Source organism: Rhinopithecus bieti, unplaced genomic scaffold (assembly GCF_001698545.2).
Source record: "Rhinopithecus bieti isolate Rb0 unplaced genomic scaffold, ASM169854v2 scaffold_15143, whole genome shotgun sequence".
Lineage (NCBI taxonomy): Eukaryota > Metazoa > Chordata > Mammalia > Primates > Cercopithecidae > Rhinopithecus > Rhinopithecus bieti.
Genome location: NW_016808091.1, coordinates 132,844 through 146,365, shown reverse-complemented (window position 1 = coordinate 146,365; position 13,522 = coordinate 132,844).

The following is a 13,522-nucleotide window of genomic DNA, read 5'->3' as shown; positions in this document are numbered from 1 at the left end:
TGTTCTAGCAGTTCAGTGTTCTAGCCAGAAGAGGCACGTTTCATTTCTGCTGTCAGCACTTCACCCAGAATTGGCCAAGGAGTCATATCAGATTGCTAGGGGCTGCAGTCTCCTCCCAAGCACTCAGGCAGACAGGAGACCTACATTGGGGCAGCTACTCAGAAGAGTTTCAGATATTTAACCACTATTACAAAGCATGTAAGACATTAAAGAGAATCTCATATATTTGATCTGCATTTTTTATTAAGTGGAAAGTTTGATCAAATAGATTTGTAATGATGTATAAACATTAGGAAATATTTAATTTATTGTATTCATAATTGTGAAAGATTGTATTAGAAATATATGATTAGAGGAAATATTCATTATCATCACATAAAAATATTTATTATTACAATCTTAAGATTCATAAACTTCCTATCAAATCCAAGATGTATGAGTATAACCATTCTTCTTGCGCAAAAGCCTTTTGAATGTTAAAGAATCTATCAGCCTAGTAAAGAGGTAGATGGACAGATGTTGCCCTGGTGAGCATAAAGAATAAAATGGCGGATTCCAAAAGACAAGACAAGATACTCCTTCATAGACAGATTCTAAGTGAAGCCATTACATTGAAGATGGTGGCATACCTGGAAAATGTGAGCCAACAGGGGTTCACCAAGAATAAGCCGTGACAAACCAACCCCATTTCCTCTTCGGGAAGGCTTTACTATTTGTAAAATTCTAGCAGAACACATTCAAAGACTTTTTTTAAATCTAGTGCTATGTGACATATTAATTTATAGTTTAAAATGATATTCAAGGAGCATCAGCCTGGTTAGATATACCAATATATGTGTCCCACTTCTCTGTAACTGTTGCTCTCCTGTCTCACCAGACCCCGGCCCAGCCCATCTAGTCTTTTCTCCGATCCAACAGGAAACTCATGTACCCTCTGTTCTCAAAGCACAGAGCCAGGGTAGGTTAAATTGTGTTGCAGTGACAATTCAACCTACCCCTAAGTAGGTTGCATAACACAAAACCAGTCAGCACCACCTGGGATGGGGGAAAGTTAATCTACTGAGTTATCAAATCATGATTCAAAATTATCTTGCTAGATTGGGAAGTGGTCTAGTAGACATTTAAATAAAGAAATAAAGCATATTACTGACAGTCCTTAGCTAATGGACAGGGCTACTGTGTCTTTTCACCCATTTATTTCACAGCTTGCTTCAAGGCCAGCAGAGGAGCCAGAAGACTCTTCCTCCTTCTCTGCAGTCTAAGCATAAGTGGCCAGGCCAAGGGCTCATCTTCTGTAGGCAGGCCTGGCCATCTTCTAATGTGTATGTGTGTGTACATGCATACCTGTGTGTGTTCCAGTTTCTTTACCTTCAAATGAGTGAGTTAAGTCAGCCTTATATTAGTTCCCAGTTGTCTTCAATAAAGGATGCAGAGAGCTGCGGTCACCCTTCAGCCTCAAAAATTCAAGATGAATTCTCCATTCCAGTTTAAATCAAAGAGGTCTGCCTTTTGTCAATCTTGGGATGCATGCCCAACCATTAATCAGCCTGTCACTTTTATTTACCTCTCTTTTTGCCTATAAGCCATGGGACAGAACCCTGAAAGGGAAGAAGGGATCAGTTTCAGACTTCAAATCCCAATAGCTCCAGTTCGAATATAAGCCCAGGGTGTGATGTGGTTGCTGGGAAAACTAATGCTATCTTAGGTGACATTGCTAGAATCATGCAACACCTAGAACAAAATCAGTGATAACACTTTATCTGGCAACCATCAGACCATGAGGTTCTGAATACCACACTGAAAGGAGGTGACATGCAGAGTGGTGATCAAGACAGAGAGAAATTGGAGGTCATGTGAGGAGTGGTGGAGGGAACTGAGGCTGTGGAACCAAGCAAGAAGGAGATGAAATGGAAACATGTCAATGGCCTCAGGCATTTGAAGGGGCATGGGACAGTGGGTGTGGATAGAGCCAGTTCTATTAAGCCTAGAGAACTGGACTTGAGAACTGGCCCTGCCAGGAAGGTAGAAAGGCTCAGAACATGGAGGAATTTTACAAAGAGCTGTCTCAACACAGAATTTTCTGGCTCGTAAGACAGTGAGACTCCATCATGAAAGTGTCCAAAGAGAGGCTTGATAATCATTTGTTAGGATTAATGTCAAGGATCCTGACTTGCGATAAACTGGACTAATGGCCTCCACGTTTCTTCCTCACCAAGACTCCATAATCCTGAATTTGGCAAACACAAAGGTAATAGCTCAGAGATTAGCCAGATGGAACTCTTTAGCAAGTGAAGAGAGCTTTGGTCTGTATGATCAACAGAGTTAATGTTCACCAATATTTAGTACTCTGCTACTTTCAGTTACACAGATAATCATAAGGTATTCCTTGAATTTAGATATGGCTAAGTAACTGGGTCTCCCCAAAGAAATACGAATAGAAATAGTGCCACTCCTAGGCCGAAGCAATTAACTACAGCTGCTTGACCCTCCACCTCTTTCTTCATCCGCACCAGTAGGGGGATTGCTTAGTGTTGAAATGGAAAGACCAAAAAAAGGAAGCAATCTGACTTGCTAAATATGGAGGAAAACTGCCCTGGAGAATCACCCAGATCTGCAGTCGACTTTATGAGAACAAGATATCAGCTTCTTATGGTAACCTACAGAGAGTTTTAGGTGATTTGTTACTGCAGCACAATTTAGCCTACCCTAGCTGCTATGCTTTGAGAACAAAGGGCATTTTAGTTTCCTGTTGGGCCATAGAAGAGACTAGAGAAGATGAGCAGGGCTCTGAAGAGACAGATAAAAGGAGAGTCAGATCCCTGGGCCTGCCTATTTTCATGGAGGCTTGGAGCACTGTACATATTACTCCAGTTCCCAGAAGCCCGGACTAGGTCTCCTTCCCTGTTAAATGGGCAATACCCTACATGAAAGTTTGGGAACCAAGAAGATCACAGATAGTGAAATGAAGTTAAACTAGGCTGCTGGAATTACCACCTTGGCTCTGTGCAAAGATCAAAGACCCTCTTTGGTGAGAAAAAGCCACCCCCTTTGTGTCTGCAAACAAATCACATCTGGATCTACACATTATCTGCTGATTTTATAAACTACTTCCTTCCCAGAAATTCAAACTAGCCTTATTTCGTAGAGGTGGAACTGTGGTCTCCTAGCTTCTGAATGAGCTTACACTGGACCCTTTGGGCTTCCGTCTTCTTACTAGGCCATGCTATGGAGTTTTAACAATGAACCTATTGCTTCAAAGGAGAGTCACACAACACTCCCCAGCCACCGTGTTGACAGCCCTGGCTGGAGGAAAGGCAGCAGACTTCATAGAGCTCACTTTACCGCCAGGCTCACCCTTCACCCCAAGACAGCTTTGATCACTGTGAAGTTTCCACAAACACAGAATGAATGAGGAAGAAGGTGGTTAGGTTTTCAGTGTGATCCATGTGGACGAGAGGTGAGGGATGGACCATCTGTAGCACCAAGGTTTCCTTTGCTCTTTGGCTTCACATGACTGTCAATTTCCTCTTAATGTATAGGTTTAAAGTAGTTGTATATTTTGTTTGCTTTTTATCGCTTTTCATCATGTAATGAAGATTTGAAGGCGTAAGCCACTTATGGCTTACTTTACTAATGCAATTTGGTAGCGAACAAGTGCAGGAAGCAGCCTGCCTGCCTTCAAATTCCAATTCCTTCCTTTCTGCTTTCTAGCTGTGTGGTTTCAGGCAAGTTCAGAGCCACTCTGTGCTTTGGTTTCCTCATCAGTTAAATGGGTGTAATAACAATAATATCTATCTCGTAAAGCTATGGTGGGATAACATGTATTAATACATGTGATGCATTTGGAAGTGTACTTGGCATAGGTGAATTTCAAGAAGTAGTATTTATGTTTTATTAAGTTCTTGACTGGCAGCCAACCGAATTCCAGGAACTGTGGACACCTGCTTGCTGTGTGCTCAAGCCTAGGCTAAGCACTGTTAGGGAGTTTTAAAATAAGGTGATTAACAGGTCACTCAGAAAAGTCCCAAAATCTATCAGGAACCAAAACAAAAACAGACTAAGCAAAAATCTGAGGCATATTAGTAAGAAAGAAGTTAAGAATGGGTAGTAGATAGGAAGCTAACAGTGTCTGCACCAGTCACGGTGTCACATGATCACCTCAAACTCTGGGGATCCTGGGAAATTATTCTAAAAGGCCAATGCAATGAGAGCAGCATCAGCAGGGGTTTCTGCTTCTAGCTCTAAGTATTACTCTTTCTTCCTTATCTCTTCACTCTCCCCCTCCCAGAAAACAAGAGTGTGTTTCCATCTTGCAATCATTTAGGAAAGGCCACAAGAATTTCAGATCATGGTTCTGACAGTCCTGAGCCTCTGAACCAAATCCCAGGCACATGAGGGAAAACAACAATATCCATCTTGTCACGGTAATATGTTTAGCTACTCTTGAGTGCATTGCATTATTTGTGTCAAAACAAAGACTCTAACTAATATGGTAATCATGGCTTCTGTGAAAATGGACAAACGTTTCAAAAGTGAAGGAAAAGGAAACAGAGGATACAGGGAACTATAAGGGAGTCAAAAACTTGCTAATACCTCTCTCCCTCCATCCATTCCAAAACTACTTGCAGGGTGCAGAACTTGTGCACAATATGGGCAACTTTATATCAACTGATAGTGCTGATATGTCAGCCTATTCTCTTGGAAGCCAAAATAATTAAAGGATTTATCTACATATGAAGATAATAGATGACAGATAGATAGATAAAAATAAATAAGCTAATTAAGAAGCAGCAAATATATCTATATGTATTTATTTATTTAAAGCAAGAAGAAGGGACTATGAAAAGAGAACAATCTGAGAACAATAAAGACTTCTTAGAGATATAATTGTCAAGATAGCAATTCATTAGATATTATAGAAAATAAAGAGAATTCTCACACAATATAAAGCAAAAGAAAAACCAAAATATGCATCCAAAATTGAATGAATTGAGGTTTCAGTAAGGGGCAATGGAGAAGACGTAGGGGAGAAAATTGACAAATAAATAATAAACATTAAAAAATGAAAAAAGAAACTCAAAAAGGAAAAAAAGGCAAGTGGCCAATGAACAGATCAGGTTATAAAAGAAATGTAAATTATACTGACCACGAGATATTAGTTTTATCCATCAGATTGGCAAAATTTAAAAAGAATAACATCTGATATAGTTTAAGTTGTGGGTAAACACAATTTCAAGGACTATTGGTAAGGGTGAGTACTGGTTCAATATTTTGAAGGATATTGTAAAATGTGTAGGATAATATGTATTCATTTTAATGTGGCAATTCTACTTCTGGGCACTTCATTAGGAAATTACTGGGTGATCATACAAACATGTACATATCTGAAGGTTTATGAAATGATATTTTTAATAGCAGAAACTAGAAATGCTGCATGTTCCTCAGTAAAGAGCCAGGTTTCTAGCGAGAGCTACATCCTACAATGCTCCCAAGTAGGTTTCAGCATGCTTCATGGTCATGATTCATTACGTGCCAAATTCAAGTGATGAAATAGTGCATGTTGCATGATCCCATTTGGATAAATATATGTCTAATTTGACATATTTAATTTAAATGTTTGGAATGATATACAGTTTCATTGTGAAGTTGCTATCACAAACTTCTAGAGGTATATAAGGAACATTTTCTTTTTAATTTTCAGAATTGCTAGTCATCTTCTTTACAGTTAGCATGCATTACCCATTCGATCAGAAAAAATAAACACAGCTATTTACATTTTGGTGGGGGAAGGAGAATAAGGAATGCCTCTCAATTGCAGCTGTGACAGCACAGCTTGTAGCAGAAGTGCTCATGTTAAAGTTATGAGGCCAGATAGCTCACTGGATGTCTCATTAGTGTTAGATCAAGACCAGCCCTTTCAAGCCCAAGTCATCACTTCGGAAGATTTCCTTTCATGTTAACTACAAACATATCTTATTTTTGTGCTCTTCACTTTATTGCACTTTGCAGATGTTGCATGTTTTTACAAATTGAAGATCTGTGGCAACCCTGGGTCGAGCAAGTCTATCGGTGCCATTCTTCCAACAGTATGTGCTCGCTTCATGTCTCTGTGCCACATTTTGGTAATTCTCACAATATTTTGAACTTTTTCATAATTATTGCATCCGTTATGGTGATCTGTGATCAGTGATCTTTGATGTTACTATTGTAATTGTTTTGAGGCACCAGGAACCATGCCCATACAAGACAGCAAATTCTATTGATAAATGGGTGAGTTCTGACTGCTCCACCAACTGGCCATTCCCTTGTCTCTTTCTTTCTCCTCAGGCCTTCTTATTCCCTGAAACAACAATATTAAAATTAGGCCACTTAATAACCCTACAATGAACTCTAAGTGTTCAGGTGAAAGGAAGAGTCACACGTCTCTCACTTTTAATCAAAAGCTAGAAATGATTAAGCTTACTGAGGAAGGCATGTTGAAAACCAAAATAGGCCAAACATTAGGTCTCTTGTGCCAAATAGTTAGCCAAGCTGTGAATGCCAAGGAAAAGTTCTTGAAGGAAATTAAAAGTGCTACTCCAGTGAACACATGAATGATAAGAAAGCAAAACAGCCTGATTTCTGATATGGAGAAAGTTTTAGTGGTCTGGATAGAGAATCAAACCAGTCACAACATTCCCTTAAGTCAAAGCGTAACCCAGAGAAAGGCCCAGGTTTTCTTTAATTCTACAAAGGCTGAGAGAGGTGAGGAAGCTGCAAAATAAATGTCTGAAGCTAGCAGAGGTTGGTTCATGACGTTTAAAAGAAGCCATCTTCATAACATAAAGTGCAAGGTAAAGCAGCAAGTGCTGATCCAGAAGCTGCAGCCAGTTATCCAGAAGATCTAGCTAAGATCATTGATGGATGTTGAACACCTGAACTATTGTTTAGGTGGCTACACTAAACAACAGATTTTTTTTTTTTTTTGAGACGGAGTCTTGCTCTGTCGCCCAGTCTGGAGTGCAATGGCGTGATCTCAGCTCACTGCAACCTCTGCCTCCCAGGTTCAAGTGATTCTCCTGCCTCAGCCTCCTGAGTAGCTGGGATTACAGATGTAAGCCACCAAGCCCAGCTAATTTTTGTACTTTTAGCAGAGATGGGATTTCACCACGTTAGTCAGGCTGGTCTCGAACTCCTGACCCCGTGATCCACCCATTTTGGCCTCCCAAAGTGCTGGGATTACAGGCATGAGTCACTGTGCCTGGCCACAACAGATTTCTAATGTACACAAAACAGCCTTCTATTGGAAGAAGACGTCATCTAAAACTTTCATAGGTAGAGAGAAGTCAATACCTGGCTTCAAAGCTTCAAAGATCAGGCTGACTCTCTTGTTAAGGACTAATGCAGCTGGTGACATGAAATTTAAGACAGTGCTCATTCATCATTCCAAAAACACTAAAGCCCTTAAGAATTATGCTAAATCTCTACCTGAGTTCTATAAATGGAATAATAAAGTCTAGAAGACAGCACATCTGTTTACAGCATGGTTTACTGAATATTTTATGTCCACTTTTGAGACCTACTGCTCAGAAAAAAAGGTTTCTTTCAAAATATTATTGCTTATTGACAACGTACCCGGTCACCCAAGAGCTCTGATGGAGATGTGCAAGGAGATGAATGTTGTTTCATGCCTGCTAACACAAGATCCTTTCTGCAGCCCAAGGATTGAGAAGTAATTTCAACTTTCAAGTCTTACTACTTAAGAAATACACTTTGCCAGGCCATTGCTTCCATAGATGATGATTACTCTGATAGGTCTGGGAAAAATACATTGAAAACCTTGTGAAAGGATTCATCATCATAGATGCCATTAAGAGAATTCATCATTCATGGGAGGAGGTCAAAATATCAACACTAATGGGAATTTGGAAGAAGTTGATCCCAAACCTTATGGATAACTTTGAGAGATTCAAGATTTCAGTAGAGAAAGTAATTGCAAATGTGGTGGAAATAGCAAGAGACCTAGAATTAGAAGCAAAGCCTGATATGTGGCTGAATTGCTGATATTTAGTGATTAAATTAGAAAGAAAGAGTAGTTGCTTATGGACGAGCAAAAAAACTGATTTCTTGAAATGCAATCTACTCCTAGTGAAGAAGCTGTGAACATCGTTGAAATGATAACAAATAATTTAGAATATTGCATAAACTTATTTGATAAATCAGGTTTGTGGGGATGGACTTCAAATCTGAAAGAAGGTCTCTGTGCAAAATGCTATCAAACAGCACTGCATGCTACAGATAAATCTTTCATTGAAAGACAGCTCAATTGGTGCTAAAAACTCCATTGATGTCTTATCTTAGGAAATTGACACAGCCACCTCAACCTTCAGCAACCACCACCCTGATCAGTCAGCAGCCATCAACATCAAGGTAAGACCCTCCACCAGCAAAAAGATAATGGCTCACTGAAGGCTCAAATGATTGTTAACATTTTTAGCAGCAAAGTATTTTTAAATTAAGGTATGCTTTTTAGACAGTGAACACTTAGTAGACTACAGTATACTGTACATTATAACTTTTATATGTACTGGGACACCAAAAAACCCTGTGACTTGTGATATAGTTCGGCTGTGTCTCCACCCAAATCTCATCTTGAATTGTAGCTCCCATAATTCCGGTGGGACCCGGTGGGAGGTAATTGAATCATGGGGTGGGAGATGGAGTTTTCCCCATGCTGTTCTCGTGATAGTGAATAAGTCTCATGAGATCTGATGATTTAAAAAGGACACACTCTGTTTCCTGTTGCTATGTAAGATGTGCCTTTGTTCCTCCTTTGCCTTCCGCCATGATTGTGTGGCCTCCTCAGCCATGTGGAACTGTGAATCCATTAAACTTCTTTTTCTTTATAAATTACCCAGTCTTGGGTATTTCTTCATAGCAGCATGAGAACAGATGAATACAACTTGCTTTATTGAGATATTCACTCTAATGCAGTGGTGTGAAACCAAACCTACAGTATCTCCAAGGTGTGCCTGTATGTTTGGGTAATGACCCTATGTAGGTGCAAGTTCAACTCATTCGTTTGTTAAGAGGTAATTTTTATAATGGGTTTATCTTGGATTGTTCCTTAGGAAGTCACATAACTAAGTTAGACATCTTCTGTTAAACTTTGCTAAGTCTTTTATGACTAACATCAGCATTTAGTAACACCAATTTTAAATTTTCCAGCTCAGAATTATTGCTATAACATTAAATTCTTGGGCCTTGAACACACTCTGTCTATTGATAAAACAGATTCCAATTTATGTCTTCATACATTAATTCTCAGAATTTTTTAGTGTCAGATACTGTGTTAGGAACTGGAGCTATGACGGTGTTAAGTTTGAATAGTGTTCACCGAAAATTCATATGTTGATATCCTAACACACAGAACCTCAGAATGTGACCTCATTTGGAGACAGAGACTTTACAGAAGTGTGGTGAGGTCATTAGAATGGGCCCTAATCTAATAAGAGGAGTGATGTCCTTATAAGAAGGGGAAATTTGGAGACAGACAGCCATACAGTTGAGAGAAGGCCATGTGAACATGCCAATAGCCATCCACAGCCAAGGAGAGTGGCCTAGAACCAGCCCTGATGACACTGTGATTTCAAACTTCCAGCCTCCAGAATTTCAAGCCAATACATTTTGTTCTCTAAGCCACTCAGCTTGTAGCACTTTGTTACAGCAGCCCCTGCAGACCAATACAAACAGTGAGCAAGTCAGGAACGGGCTGGGCCCTCAAGAAGCCTCTTGTGAAGTCGAGAGAGGTCAGCCCCGGATGCTGGGCAGGGGGTGGGACAGGCAGCATGACCTGCTCTCAGGCTGGTGTCCTGATTAAGAGCTGTCCAGCTCTCTGCAGAGCATGGAATCTGGGATTCACTCTGACCAAGCATTTTTCTGTCATTCTTCAAAAGAAAAGGCAAGGAAGGCCAGCTTCACTCCAAGTATCAGGGAGTCAAACCTTGAAAACATCATCACCTCACATTTAAAGTTGAGAAAAAATTATTCAATGAGAATTTGGCGAAGGATTAATCCAGAGCAGCATGGACCTCATTCTCAGAGCCCCTCCCGTGGAGCTCTTTTCATGAAAGTGTGCTTCCTGCTTAAAGCACAGGCACGTGGAAAGCAAACTCAAAGGCAGCTGGGAAACCCACCGTTGCTAACTCTGTGAGGATATTGGTAAAGGACGCTGTTCCTGGCCCTATGCAATGACAGGGCCGTGGGTCTCAAGTATCAGCAGCAAAAAGTGCAGTATGCAGTCGTTAAGTTTGTTTATATCAAGGACACTGTAATTCACATCACAGGATCCTGCATTCCTTTTCTGGTGGGTTGCTTGGAGTCCCAGAAACACTTTAAGACCCCTTTGTGTGTGGGATCTTAGAAAGCATATTTCATGCTTCATCTTACTGTTTCTACTCTCTTAGCCCCACTGACTCTTCTTTAACCCATACAATTTTCATAAGCACCCTCCAATAATTATTTATATAAAGAGGGCATGAATATTTAAAATTAAATAGATAACTTAATTAACTCTAGCAGCCACCCAAAGATACTTTATTCAGTTATTTGTTTTAAAATGAATTAACACCTTGGAAAATATTTGTATTATATTTATTTATATTTAATATTTTATTTTTATTTATTTTATTTAGTGTTTATACTTAAAGTCTATATTTAATATTCAGGAATAAAAAGCCTGGGATGGACTTCTCTTTCCAGAAATATCCCCACTAGCTTTTGATCCAGAGCAAAAACTAGAAGTGGCTCCAGGTGCCTCTGAGAGCAGACCATGGAGCCACCCCAGAAAGTAGAACCAGGCTCTGGTCAAGGGCTTTCCTGAGCCCAAAGCAGGGTTGTCTGGAAAAGTGTTCTCACCCCTAGACCCAAAAGTTTCATCTCATTATAACATCAAGCTCTTTAAAGTTCAGGATCTTGTCATCTAAGTCAGGCACAGAGACCTGAAAACTGAAAAAAGAAATTATTTGCCCCTCATTCCTAATTCAGAATACAATCATGAGACAGAGACAGAATAACTAAATAGACACTTCCACCCAGAAGGAGATGAAAGGGAGGCACATTACAACTACTGAAATCTACCTGGGCTCTGGCAGAACCGCCTGCTCTGGGATAAGAGAATGTCCCTGATTAGAAACTGGTTCTGTTCCCTGGAACTGACTCCATAATTCATTGTCCTCAGAAGCTTTGGGATCCACTATCTGATATCTTAATTTTTCTGTAAGAAATGGCCATGTTTGCAGTCGAGTAGCAAACATGATCTCAGGCCCTGCCACAGCAGTGAGGTCCCTTAGATCTGCTGAGACAAATGGAACAACGGATACAATACAAATTATATACATTTTTTCTTTTTTCTTTTCTTTCCTTTTTTGTTTTGTTTTATTTGTTTGTTTGAGATGAGGCACCACTCTGTCGCCAAGGCTGGAGTGCAGTGGCAGAATCTTGGTTCGCTGCAGCCTCCACTTTCTGGGTTCAAACGATTCTCCTGCCTCAGCCTCCTGAGTAGCTAGGATTACAGGCATCTGCCACCATGCCTGGGTATTTTTTATATTTTTAGTAGAGAAGAGTTGGCCATTTTGGCCAGGCTGGTCTCAAACTCCTAATCTCAGGTGATCTGACCACCTCAGCCTCCCAAAGTGCTGGGATTACAGGTGTGAGCCACCGCTTCCGGCCAAAAATAATGTATTTTAAAATATAATGCTGAGCTGGCACAGACGTTAGAAATCCATAGAACGATTTGAAAATATCAGGGGTCAATCCAGGTTCTGTGAGACTGTAAATGTACAACATGTGTTAACAAAAGAATGAATGTTAACAAAAGAATACCAAATTTTAAAAAGCAAAATTAGGCTCAGCGGTTTAGAAAGAGCTCATGTAAATGCAGCACTCTGAAAAACTCATACATGTTTCATTGGCTTCACAGTACATCCACTTGTGGAAAGCAATAAAGCTAGAAATGAAGTATATCAAGTGTATCAGTTGAGATGACAATAGATATTGATAAGCTTTAGACATTCTTAACACGCATACTGAAATAGCTAAGATAATCACTAATAGAACAGATAGAATTATATTTTTAAAACAAGTAGAGGGATAACAGTAGAATCTGATTTTAAAGCACTCAATCCAAAATGAGGCACAAAGGGAAAGGACAAAAAATAAATGCTATGAACTAGTAACAAAGAGATGTTACGAACAATGTCTTAGCAATAAATGATGACAAAGATACATATCTAAGAAAAACCTTAGTAAAATTATTTCAAGAAAATGTAGGAGGCCTCATTAGTTGTTAAAATTATTTCACAAAGGAAACCCTAGACCCAAGCAGCCTTACAGACTTCTATCAAACATCAAAGATCAAATAGTTTTATCTTACACACACTCTTCCAAAGAATAGAAAAAGTGAAAGCACATCCTAACTCGTTTTATGAGGCTATCATATGTCTGATACTAAGAACAGACAGGTAACTGCAAGAAAGTAAAGCTACAGATTAAGTTTCTTTATAAATAAAATGAAAACATCTAAGAAAACTGCTATAAAGAACACACAAAGGAAAATGTATAAAGGATCATACATCATAATCACGTTGAGATTATCTGAGGAATAAAAAGCTGTTTAATATTGAAAATCAATTAATGTAACGCATCACATCAACAGACCAAAGGCACAAAGTCCATGCTCAGGTTTACAGATGCAAAGATCTGCTTGATAAAATGCAACATCCACTCATGACTTAAAACAAAACAAAACTTGTAACAAAGCAAGAATGGGAGGAACTTCCTTAACTTAATAAAGAGCACCGAACAAAACCTACGGCAAATCACATGTAAAGATGTTTAAGACAGTCCCGTTAAGATCAGAAAAATGGCAAGAATGCCTGCTTTTCTCTTTCCTACCCAGTAATGTATTAAAGGGCTTAACCAGTGCAGTAACGAGAAAAAAGAAATAAAAGTTAGAGAGATTGGAAAGCAATAACCAACGTGTCATTATGTGTAGATGTTAAGATTTTCTATATAGAGAACCCCAAAGAACCCACAGATAATTTTTTAGAACTAATAGACAAATTTACTAGTTGAATTTTTTTTAATTCAAAACACAAAAGTCACATTGCATTTCTGAACATCAGCAACTTGAATTTACAAAATATGATTTTTTTAAAGTTTGATACTGTGTTGAAAATGACACAGAAAAGCAGCAGGTGATGAAGACATTATTCAGGATGACAATCACTTGCAGGGAGTAGGTGCAGTATAATTGAGGAAGGGGGCATTATAGGTTTCTAGCACATTTGGAAAGGTCTGTTTCTTAAGCTGGATGGTAGATTCATGATGTCTATTGGATTTTTCTTGTTTCAGCTGTACGTATACTCTTTTGGGCTCTTTTATATTTATTTTGCAATTCCTATTATTAAAACAGTTTAAATTCTTTTATGTATGATACTGCTTGAAATTATTTTATGCTTTTTTTTTTTTTTTTTTTTTTTTT